The sequence below is a fragment of the Larus michahellis genome, chromosome 6 (assembly GCF_964199755.1).
Source record: "Larus michahellis chromosome 6, bLarMic1.1, whole genome shotgun sequence".
NCBI classification, from domain to species: Eukaryota; Metazoa; Chordata; class Aves; order Charadriiformes; family Laridae; genus Larus; species Larus michahellis.
This window is the reverse complement of record NC_133901.1, coordinates 17,207,502-17,218,426: the sequence shown is the minus strand read 5'-3', so window position 1 is coordinate 17,218,426 and position 10,925 is coordinate 17,207,502. Positions and strand designations below refer to the sequence as shown.

The following is a 10,925-nucleotide window of genomic DNA, read 5'->3' as shown; positions in this document are numbered from 1 at the left end:
CAAGCCAGCATCTCTGTGCAACACACTATTTAATTTTTTCATTGAGATACGACATAAAGCATACAAACAGTGAAAGGCAGAAGTGGGAGCAGCAGCCTGTCCTGCTCACAGCTCAGTATCCCCCTGTCTGTGTGCGTAGATCTGAGCCGGCTGTGCTATTGCGCTCTCACTAACTTTGTCTAATTACTCACTTCTCTCTTATCTAGGTCTTTTTGGTTTTAGCCCTCCTTTGATCCCAGCTTTAGCGTTTGGAATACTATCCCATTAGAGCCACTGAAATAGTTTCTCCCTCACTGTTCTGTCTCTGTTATTTGAAGCTGTGTATCTATGGCTACTTACACCTATATCTCTTTTTTCGCTTTCCTGACTGAGCTTTTAACAAAGCCTTTCAAGCACTTAATTGTATGTATTCAGGCAGAGAGCAACATAAAATTAAGCAGGGAAACCAAGTCATACAAAACAGTCATTAAAAATTTCCTATAACCTTCCCTTAAGTCATTACAATAGCATCTTCCTCAGCAGATGCTGAGAAAATTTTGCATATAGGTTGCACTGGGATGTCTGTCGAATAGAGCATTTTGTCATCCCACATGCTTTATGCTGAATGATTATTTTGCCTTTGAGACAGGGAGCGTCTGTTAATGACAGCAGCAGTTCAATGAACTGGAGGTATTCTTGCCTCATCTGGACAGATGTCTATGGCACACAGACATATCTGGAATGGAAAAACTTCTGAAAACGCGCCTTGTATTTAAACATTTCTGTAGTCAGGTCCCTGAGGTGTCATGTGCCGCCCAGGTGTTGTATCTGGTCTATAGAGCCTTGAAGTTCTATGATTTGGTGAAACAATTCTTCTGGAGTAGTTCTTCATCGCATTTAATGCAGCTCATTTCCCCCATGTTGATTTTACAGGTAAGCATTTATTACCTGAGAGCTTTTTGTTTAAAGCAGGAAGTTTAAGGGCAGCCACTATTCTAACACGAGCAGCTGGAGAAATGTCCTCACCATTTTCTTTTCTTTTTCTCAAATTCCCTTTTCGTTCTCCTTTGAGGCAACAAGTAGTTCACAATCAGTCATCCATAGTCCCCAGAACAGCAATACTAAGAACATGCTCAGGCCCATCCTGGAGGCTCTCAGCGTTCCTTCCTGCCCTCAAGGGCATCATTTACTGGCACTGTGAGGGCTGGCTGGCAGGCAAGGCAGCCAAGCTTTTTAATACCAGTACTGAATGGGGCTCTGGCAACCCCACGAGCTCCACCTCATCCCCTTGGCAGCAAATATGGCAACAACAGTGCCTCACAGGGAAGACAGGCAGGAGGTGTTGAGGTGGAATACACTTAAAGAAATCTGTGGATAAAAATTCTTCTATTTCCTTCGCTAAATACTGATGTTATGAACAGCAATTCAGAAGCCTAAATTTTGCAGCAGACACTAGCTCACCAAGTAACTGAGAAGACAGTAGCAATTAACTTAATGTAAGCCCTGGGAAGGAGTCAGATAAGTAGCAAAGATTGTTCCCTTCAACCTAGGGCAGTCTTCTGCTAGCAATCTGGAGAGAAAAAGCTCCATATCCCATTACCAATTCTCTATGACATGCAAAACCAAGAAATACTGATAAGAATCCATGAACAATTAAGTTTAAGCTGATGTTAGCAGAAAGCTTAACTGGATGGGGGATGTTAGACTCTTCATTATTTCACTGGCAGGAAATAGCCTGGGTCAAATTCACTCTGTAAGTAATTCCTTGGAAACAAATACAACTATCTCAGCAAACGGTTTTGTTCTGAGTCTTGGGGTTAAAGAATCTGCTACATTCTTCCATGACAGAAAATTAAAAAACAGTATAGTTTCCTTTTTGTGAGTTGCTCATGCTAATAGTCGGCTTCAATCACTTGATGCAAACATTTGCTACTTGCACTGGGGAGATGCAGGCTTCCAAGTTCTGACAGGCTGGGCCTGCTTCATCTAAAAACTCCCTCCCTGTGTCTCCGTACCACCCCTTATGTGGTTTTTTCTCCTCCTTTCCCCAGTCTTCCTCATTGGATACCAAGGATCCCGGCTGCCCTACTCTTGCCATGCCAGGGACTGTACGTTCCTTAGTGCCTCTTCTCTCAAGGGCCCTCTTCTTACTCCCTATGCCAAGGGCTGTGTGTTTCTGCTAAACAGATGGCAGCTGTCCCTCATTTACAGTTTTCTGATTTCCCTTCCCTTTTATGCCCACTGATGCCCAAAACAATTCTGGACAGACTGAACTAATCAGAATTAATCAGAGAGGATGATTAGATTCCCCAAGAACCAACCTTTTGAACCAAGCTGATCAACAGCCACAGTGAAATACCCTGAAATGAAGTGGTAGCAGGAAAGGATAGTTCAGGGAACTACAAGTTGAGAACTATTTACGAAGAAAAAAAAGCTCTATTGCAATGCATAAAGCTCCCATGGTTCAGCTGCTGTTCAACATGCTGTGCGTTTACCAGTGCATGCAATGAGGCTGTGATTTAGGCCAATGCAGGCTATGGCTATGGATGGCTATGGCCGGCTATGGCCATGGATGGCTATGGCCATGGCTAGCTGCTGATAGCTATGGCTATAGATGGACAATGGATTTAGGCTACATCCCTTGATGAAGGGAAATAAAAGGCCCTAAAGATGGAAATGTTTATCCATATGGACATCCTAAAGTAAATATCCTAAAACTTGGAGAACTCTCATCACAGGAGCTGCCTTACCTGAGTCACCATGAACAGATTTGGGTATCTCATCCAAGTCTAGAGTGATCTCCTCTAACTCCTCCAGCAAAGGGACAAAAGATGCCATTTGTTAGAAACAGGGACATTATATGAGAGCTTTCCTAGTTCCTGAGGAGCAGCAACAGACTGTCCTAGAGACAGGAGGTATGGGAACTACCTGAAACAGTACTGGAGATAAGAGCTCCTCCCTGGCCAGATTCTCTTCTCCAAATCTTTGAGGATGGCTTTGTCTTACTGAGCTTGATTTGAACATGAGGCAGGCCTCAAATGCAATTTTAAGTGCTCTCTATTGCCTATTTCCGTCTGCACATGCCATATTTGGGTACATCTTTTCTGGTGTACTTTTACCTTTAATGCCTACACTTCAGAGTTCAGAAACTCAGTTCAGAAATTGTGTGCATGAATAATTTTCAAATAAAAAATATAAACCCCTGGTTTTGCTAGGTTTGCTCAAACAGTACCAACACCAGCCACCAGCCTTGGATCAGCACCAGAGGTGACCTCTGACTGACTCTCAAGACTCTCAGCATTTCTAACAAGCCTTGGTGTTACTTTGAACAAAGAAGGACTTCAAAGTTTTAAAGGCTCCCTCTTTCCAAAACAGAGTGCACAAAGTGGATGCTCTCAAAAGCGACATCACTGCAGAGCAAGGATCTACTACCTGAAAACTCAGTGGTTCACATACCCATCATGAAGAAAGGCTTCCTCCTATATTAATACAAATATTTCATGCAGAATAAAAACCATCAAATCTAATTCTAATTAATATATTTTCTCTCAGGATTCATCTTAATCTACTTGCCACAGCTACTAGGATTCACCCACAGCTTGTTCTTTCCTCCCACCAGTCTTTTGGTGAAGTCACAAAGGCTTTCTACTTGTTGCAGGTTGGACTGAACCTGGGGTGTTTTCAAAGATGTAACTTTCCAGTGTCTACCATTGGAGACACCTGAGTGGCTTACTGACTGGCACTCAGAGCAGGAGCACTCTGTTCTGCCTCCTATAAGGTGAACTGCCTGATTATTCAGCTTTAGAAGCTTAGACAGCACAAAAGTTTAAGCTCCTTCCCTTCTCCATCTCCAAGGGAGTGCTCTCAAGCACACTGTGAAAAGGAAAATGAGAACAGGTACCAAGGTAAAGCTTTTATTCCCTTTCTGCTGTCATGTGGGGACAGAAGATCAGCTCTCTGACTGATGTGCCTGCTCTGGTTGTGAGGGAACGCTCATCTTCAGTTCATACAGAGCTGAAGGAGTTCCTAAATGCCTGCACTGATCGGACCTGTCCAAACTTGCTCTGTCTCAGTCATCTGAGAGCTGCGTGTTCACCATCTTGGAGCAACCGTGATGGTAGTCCCTACATCACAAGGGTAAACTGCCCGCGGATATGCCAGCCTGTGCACAAACTACTGCATTATCCTAGAGTACAGCTTTAAACGGCAGCTCACAGGAGAGCTACTGAAGTGGATTAAGCTACTGCTTCATGGCATACACTTTTGCTTTTAAGAGGCTCCTGACGTGCCCCCAACAGAGGTGTTTCAACAAGGAGGAAGGAGAAGGAAGGGGGGTTGAGAGACTGATGTAAAGGACTCAAAGGAGAGTTAAAGGGGAGGGACAATCAAGATACGATCAGGTTGGAAGCCCTTCACGGGGAGAGGGCTGGGGCAAGGATGCCAGCTGTACGCTTCTGTGAAATTAAAGCTCTGGCGTTTGTGATGGTAATAAATTCATCTATATAACAAAGAACGATGCTGTAACATCAGATGTTGACTTCAGTGCACACTGAAGCAGAAGTTAGGCTGACTGCAGGGAGAATTTGATAAATCGTGTTTGTTGAAGGCAATATGAGGTTAACACCAGGCACTCTAGCTTTGGGCAACAGAAATATTCACTCTCTCCCCTTACACCACTTTACTCCCCTCTTGCTTCAGTGTTAACAAAAGCCCTACAAAAGGCAGCACACTCCAATAATCTGTATACGTTGCACAGTGCAGCATCTTGCTAAACTAAGAACATGTTAGGACTGCTTTTCCTGAATCCTAGTCAGACATGAAAAAAACATGTGAGAAATGACATTAATTTGGATGTGTTCCTCCCTATTAAATAACAACTTATATAGAGAGGAACCAAAATCCTGGCTCAGGACTCTCGAGCTTACCTTCTGGGCTTTTATTCCTTAGCAATGGAGGCATTTCCATGGCATCAAGCAGATGGCTGAAATAAGCATCTTTCCTAAATCTAGCTACATGTGGAAGCCTAGAATCTATGTAAGGTACGAAAAAGCTACAAGCAGGAGGAATGAGGGGGTGGGGATGAAGGAAGAAGGAGGAGGAAAAGACAGGGGGAGGAGAGTAACACTGGAGAGCAGCAGTGGTCCAGCCCCTCAGAATCTGAAAAGCATCACAGGAGCCTCTGGATAAAGACCAGCCTCAGTAGCAAGGCTAGGAGACAGAGGATTTCTGCTCAGTGATAAAACATGGTGAGTAGGATTTTTGTGATCTGCCTTATTGTTTGCTCTGCTGCAGTGGCATTTCATTTGCTCTGACACTCGCACCGACTCCGAGGGACTATTATTTTGGGATGATTGCTTGTTTTTGAAGCATTGTTTTTTACTTATTTTTCCATACATCTGACAAGTGTGTGCCTGTATTTATATAAATGCACCTCCTATATCCTTTTAAAGCAATAAATTACTGAAAACAGCCAAAGCTGACAGCATTAACACTTTGCTGTCTGGTCCCAACAGGCTGCTGGTCAGGGCAAGTAAAAAATTCCCTGTTTCCTTCTCAGGTAGACAGTGGAAATTTCTGCTCAGCTGCCTTCTAGCAATAGAGTGATGATTCGATAGGTCCCTGTGCAGGAGTTTATGCTGCCCTTTTGCACGGTGTAATTGGCACATTTCAAGCAGTTACATTTCTTTCAGCCTCAGGTATAGAAGAAAACTGAGTGAGGGATGCAGAGGTTTTGTCAGAGAAGGAGCGTCCTTTTGTCGTGGTCTCAGCCTCCTTCCGCCCTGCCGCACGCCCCACGCGGGGCTGGGGGAAGCAGTGGGTGCCCCACATGGGGCTGGGGGAAGCAGTGGGTGCTGCTGTTCCCCCAGGCATCCTGCCTCTCGGCACACAGCGGGACAGGATGCTGGGAGTAGAAACGTGGTTAATTTTACTATGAAAAATCCCGAGCTCCACAGAATAGTTGGCAGGGCTTAAAGGAAGGTTCAGGCTTCCCTATAGCACATTGCTAATAAGATTAAGCATTTAACTACACGTCCTTCTAGTATTCTGCTGGGGAGCGTAAGATTTTACTTTGTGTGCTCACTGGAATTAAGGTTGAAGAAAAACACACCAATGTGCTTTTTGCTGGTTCTTCATGAGAAAGCCATTGCCTGACCTAAATCTATATGCTAATAATTAGACATCCTGGGTTACCCAAGAGAGACAAATGATTAAGGGGAATGATAAGACACAGCCACTAACGATGATGAGAGGAGTACTCCTAACAAGAAGCATGATCTCAATGCAGGTTTCTGTGTCACACAGGCGTCTTTAAAAATAAACATTCTTCTGTTTTGTGAATCATGACTGTCCCTGATAACATCCTCTATCCTTTCCACCCTGTTCTTTTATGTTTTCTAATGGAGATGAGATACTAGCAGGGTAATCAGTTTAAGTGAGAAGATGAGCCCTGCTTTAAAATCCTCTTTGGTTTTCACCATAAGAACTGTTCTGTTTATTTGCTTACTAGAAACAGTGTCATTACAATAACTGCAGACAGGATATCACTATCCTCTAGCAAGGAAGCATTTTATTGCTTTGTAATTAAAAATCAAATTAACAGAATGGAATTTATGCTCATGATTATTAGTAGATATTTTCATTATTAACTTTTATCTTCTGAGATGGAGTTAAGGTTTTTGACTGTAAACAGTCTTATTCCAAAAATACCCCCCCCACACTTTACTGGGAGCACCAGCTGTTCTTTACGCATTGCTAACTGACTAGATCCTAAGCATTAAAAATTAGTATTGTCTGCTGACTTTAAAAGTAACTGTGGCTCTCACCACCTCATGCTTGCTTGTTTTTCCATTTTAGGACTTCCAACCGTTGCCCACTAAAAATCCTCCTAACTAGGAAGGGAGAGCTTCCCAGAGCCCTTCATTCTTTTTCCCTTTCCCATTATACAATTTCTCAAGAAATATTTTAAAAAACCATTTCATCTTAAAATGCATCCTTTTTAAGTATAATACATGTCTGAATGCCCAAACCAGACATGTGTTTTCAGGAAATTTAATTATGCTACTATTTTTGTTTGGAAAGCAGGGGTAACATTTTGAAAGGTAACTCTGATACTCAGGATCTTAATTCTGTTCGGTATGAAGCCACTTGTGGAAAAGGGATTTTGGACTCCCTCCAAACTTGTATCCTAAACCATAAAAGCAGTCCAAATAGAGTTATTTCCTTCTTTTTAAATTCAAAACCCAAAAAGAGTATGCAATGCTTATCAAGTCTTTAATTTAATAAAAGGAAAATGCTTGGAGGGAGGTGAAATGAAGACTCCGAATGGCATGCAGAATTCTGCTTAGGAAAAGACAGCAAGGTACCATCTCCACAACCTGCCAATTTTAAGAAAGATCTAAAGGCAAACAAGAAGAAAGAGCACTCCTACCCTCCCCCCCCCGCAAAATGACGACTGTATTCCGAATTTTGCTTATTTCTGTCTTCAAGAGAGATAATTATATATAAATTACACATCAAACAATCAAGTAAGAGTGTCCAAGCCCAACAGTTGATAAGATTTTGGAATAAATGAATGTTAACTATATTTTTTCTTACTTAAGCAATTTTGAGCCAAACCTGCTGAAGCCAGAGAGTTCATCTGTATTTCCTCTTCATAATACTATTATTACTAGTCACGCAACCTCACTGAAGCAGATACTTCTACTTTCCCAGAAGGATGATCTCCCTAGAATTACATTCAAGAGGGCTGCTGTTTTAGCTACTGACACATTAAAGTACAATGAGATAAGCCAGTAACATATAACAACTTTGACACCAGCCCCAAAACCAAAGCAAGTCTTCCTCCATTCCTCCAGAGAGGGAAAATTGCAGACAGCTCGGCCTGGCAGAAAGCTTTGGGGGCCATGGGCAGAGGCAGGTGTGACCCCTCTCTTCTCTGACCCGCATGACAGAGGCAATATTTGCACAGCTTGAATCCTGCCTTCACCCATCTTCCTCCTGCTTTCTAATGAATATCCAGTCCAGCTACACAGAACCCCTCTTTGGCCTCCTCATCTGTTGACCTGGACTTAGGTAGAATTTAGGCCATCTGAATATGGCTCTTATTAACCAGAGCAGTTACCTAACTCAGTCTTGTTCAGGTCCTCATGACCCAGAACTACAAGCAATTGCCTTGATTGTCCTAAAACCAAGCCTCCTCACCCCACAGGAATGTGTTCACCTTCCCATTCTCAAACTTTAATTTACTTTTAGATGAACCACAGACACAGTAAAACCTTCTGGTGTTATGAAAAGGCTGTCAGACACGCTGCGCAGATGGTATATGTTAAAGCATGAAGTATCTCTGCATTTTATGAGAAATATTATCCAAATTTAAACCAAAACCTTATTCCATTATAGTATAATCCCAAAATCCAGATCTAATTGCCTGCATAGACACATGTGAAATCCTAAAAATGAGTAGCTGGTATGATCAAGACAGGTAAAAGTACTATTTACTATAGATGGGAAGTCTCAATGCTGCTGCACCTAAGATCATTGTAAATGACAATTAAACTGTAGCCCAGTATAAGATTCAAGGATGTCCTCTATTTAAACATGTGTTCCATAAGTAATTTCACAGATATTAAAAAAAGAGGTCGAGTAACATTAACAAAGAAAACATCCAGACCCTGTTGAAAACAGAACAACCTAGCCTGAGTAAACTGACTGCTAGTTTCCACAGGTTTCTATTCTTTATAGTGATTTTTAATTGCAAAATATATTTCCTTTGCAAAGGTGGAAATCAGTGCCTCATACACTCTTTATCCCTGTGGAATAAGAGTATATTGCAAGTTAAGTCCAGGAGGAGAATAAATAAAAAGGAGCAGAAACAGGCAATAGTGTAGCTGAGTGCATGGGTCAAGAAATCCCAGAGAAGATGTACCATTTTTTAAATGCCTAGAATCATTTTTCATATAATTTTGATTAGCTTTACATAACCACTGGAGGTTAAATTTCCCTTACAGCACTTTAATCTGTTTCTGACTTCACTGGTACAGCTTCTGGGGTTAGAGACATAACTCTATAACTGTCCCTGCAGAGAATAAAAAAAGGTACCGTGGTACAGTCCATTACAACCAAAAGTGCTAAATGTATTAATAGACACACAAAGAGAGCGGCATATTTATTTCTGATCCGTATTTGGAAAGAAGCTCATTGATAATGTATATCATAGAGGAAGAAGAGGAACTCACAGTATGGGAATTTACAAAACAGCATGTGAGACGAATATTTTAAAAAATCTGCAGACTCTGGTAGTCTGCCCTTAAGAGCGCTCCAAGAGTTGACTGAGGAGATCCTCCCTTTCTTGGTGTTCATTTTTAATAACATTTTTAATGGGGAAGATTCCCGAAACTGTGCCAGTGTTAAAACAGGACAAGCTGGATGACACAATGAACTTGATACTAATTAGTCTGGCATGAATCCTGGGGGAAAATGAGAAAAAGAATATATGGGATTAAATAGAGACGTTAAAGGATTAGAATACAAAGTTGGTGATTAGATGTATAGTAGATCTTAAAAACAAACAAACCAAAAAAAAAAACCTCCACAAAAATCCCCAACAATACCTAGCTTTTTTTTTCTCATCAGAGGAAACTGAAAAGGTAGCACAGGATGCCCTCAGTGTACCTTATGTTATTATACTACATATATTCTCAGTACAGATGTTATTCAGGCCATTTGGCCTTTCATGCTAAAACTGTTCACCTAATCTGTAAAAAAAAAGACAGAAGAACAAGCCTTGAAGTATCTAGACCCAGTTATCAAACCGGCAGTCTATTGTGTTTCTTATCAAGCAGATACAATTCAGATAAAAGACTTCTTTATTCAAAGGATTATCTAATGATGTCCTGAATTCTTAGCTTTAATAATTTCACACTTCAGAATAAAACAAATCCACCTCTAAAAGTCTTTTTAATGCATCTACAGAAAAACTTCCCAAAATTGCAATTTCCTACAAAAATGACTCTTGCTTAATACTCAAAATGGGCAGAAACAGCTGTAGGACTTCAGAGTCCTACATAACATTGTTGTAACGCTAGCATTTGCCATGTCACAGACCTCTAAGGAGCTTCTCAGTAGCAAGACTTCCCACAGGGACACAGTACCTACTCCCAGAATTGCAAAGGACTGAGACGTCAGACACTTTATTTTTGAGATATTAATAAATGGTCTTGCGTCAGCTGTTTCTGATCGTTTTCACAACTCTGCTGGGGTTCTGCATGCTGAATTTCTTCTCAATCACACCTTGCTTTTCAGAAGAGCAGTGTAATCATGTCCCAGTGACCTACTTCTAAATATGCAAAACAAGTTTCCTGCAGCATCAGTGAATTCCAGATACCTGTCAGTGTAGTAAAATGTTTACTGGTGTTCATTAAGAATACTCTGCAATACTCACACGCAGCCCCAAATGAAAACAAATGTGCCAATATCTCAATCATACTCATAGATGCCCATCTATCACCACCCACCACGTTTTCCATAGCATCCATACTCCTGATGTCAAATATTCACACTTTACCCTTATGTTTTCTACCTTTTGTCACCGACCTGCATTTAGTTGTAAATATTGCTAGTCGCCTGCTAGTTTGCAGCTTCTGTGAGAAACAGGCTGTCACTGATCCGCCTGCTGGAGAAGTGCTGCAGGTGACACAACTCCCAGATACGCAGACCCCTATCTTGTGAGGTGTGGGTCAGAGCGTTGCTGTTCCCAGCAAGCCCTGGCAACTGGAAAGCCTCTGGAGGCTACAGGCAGCTGTTACAGTCCAATGTAGACTAAAGATTGCTTTAGGTTGTACTTTAGAGTGTACAAAGGCTTGGTGTTGAATTTAACATCTCCCTGGCTGTCTTTGTACTGGGTGCAAGTCTGGATCCATAGATCTGATCCAACATTGTTCTCAAGG

At 41.7% G+C, this 10,925-nt stretch overlaps 1 protein-coding gene across 1 annotated transcript in view; it reads left to right on the top strand.

Moving 5' to 3' along the window:
* Positions 1 to 5,086: 5,086 nt before the first annotated feature.
* Positions 5,087 to 10,925, top strand: part of AMER3 (APC membrane recruitment protein 3) — a 39,428-nt gene continuing 33,589 nt past the window's right edge. Inside the window, exon 1 of the mRNA XM_074592461.1 lies at positions 5,087 to 5,225. The gene's annotated coding sequence lies outside the window, so the exon portion shown is untranslated. The remainder of the gene's footprint in view (positions 5,226 to 10,925) is intronic.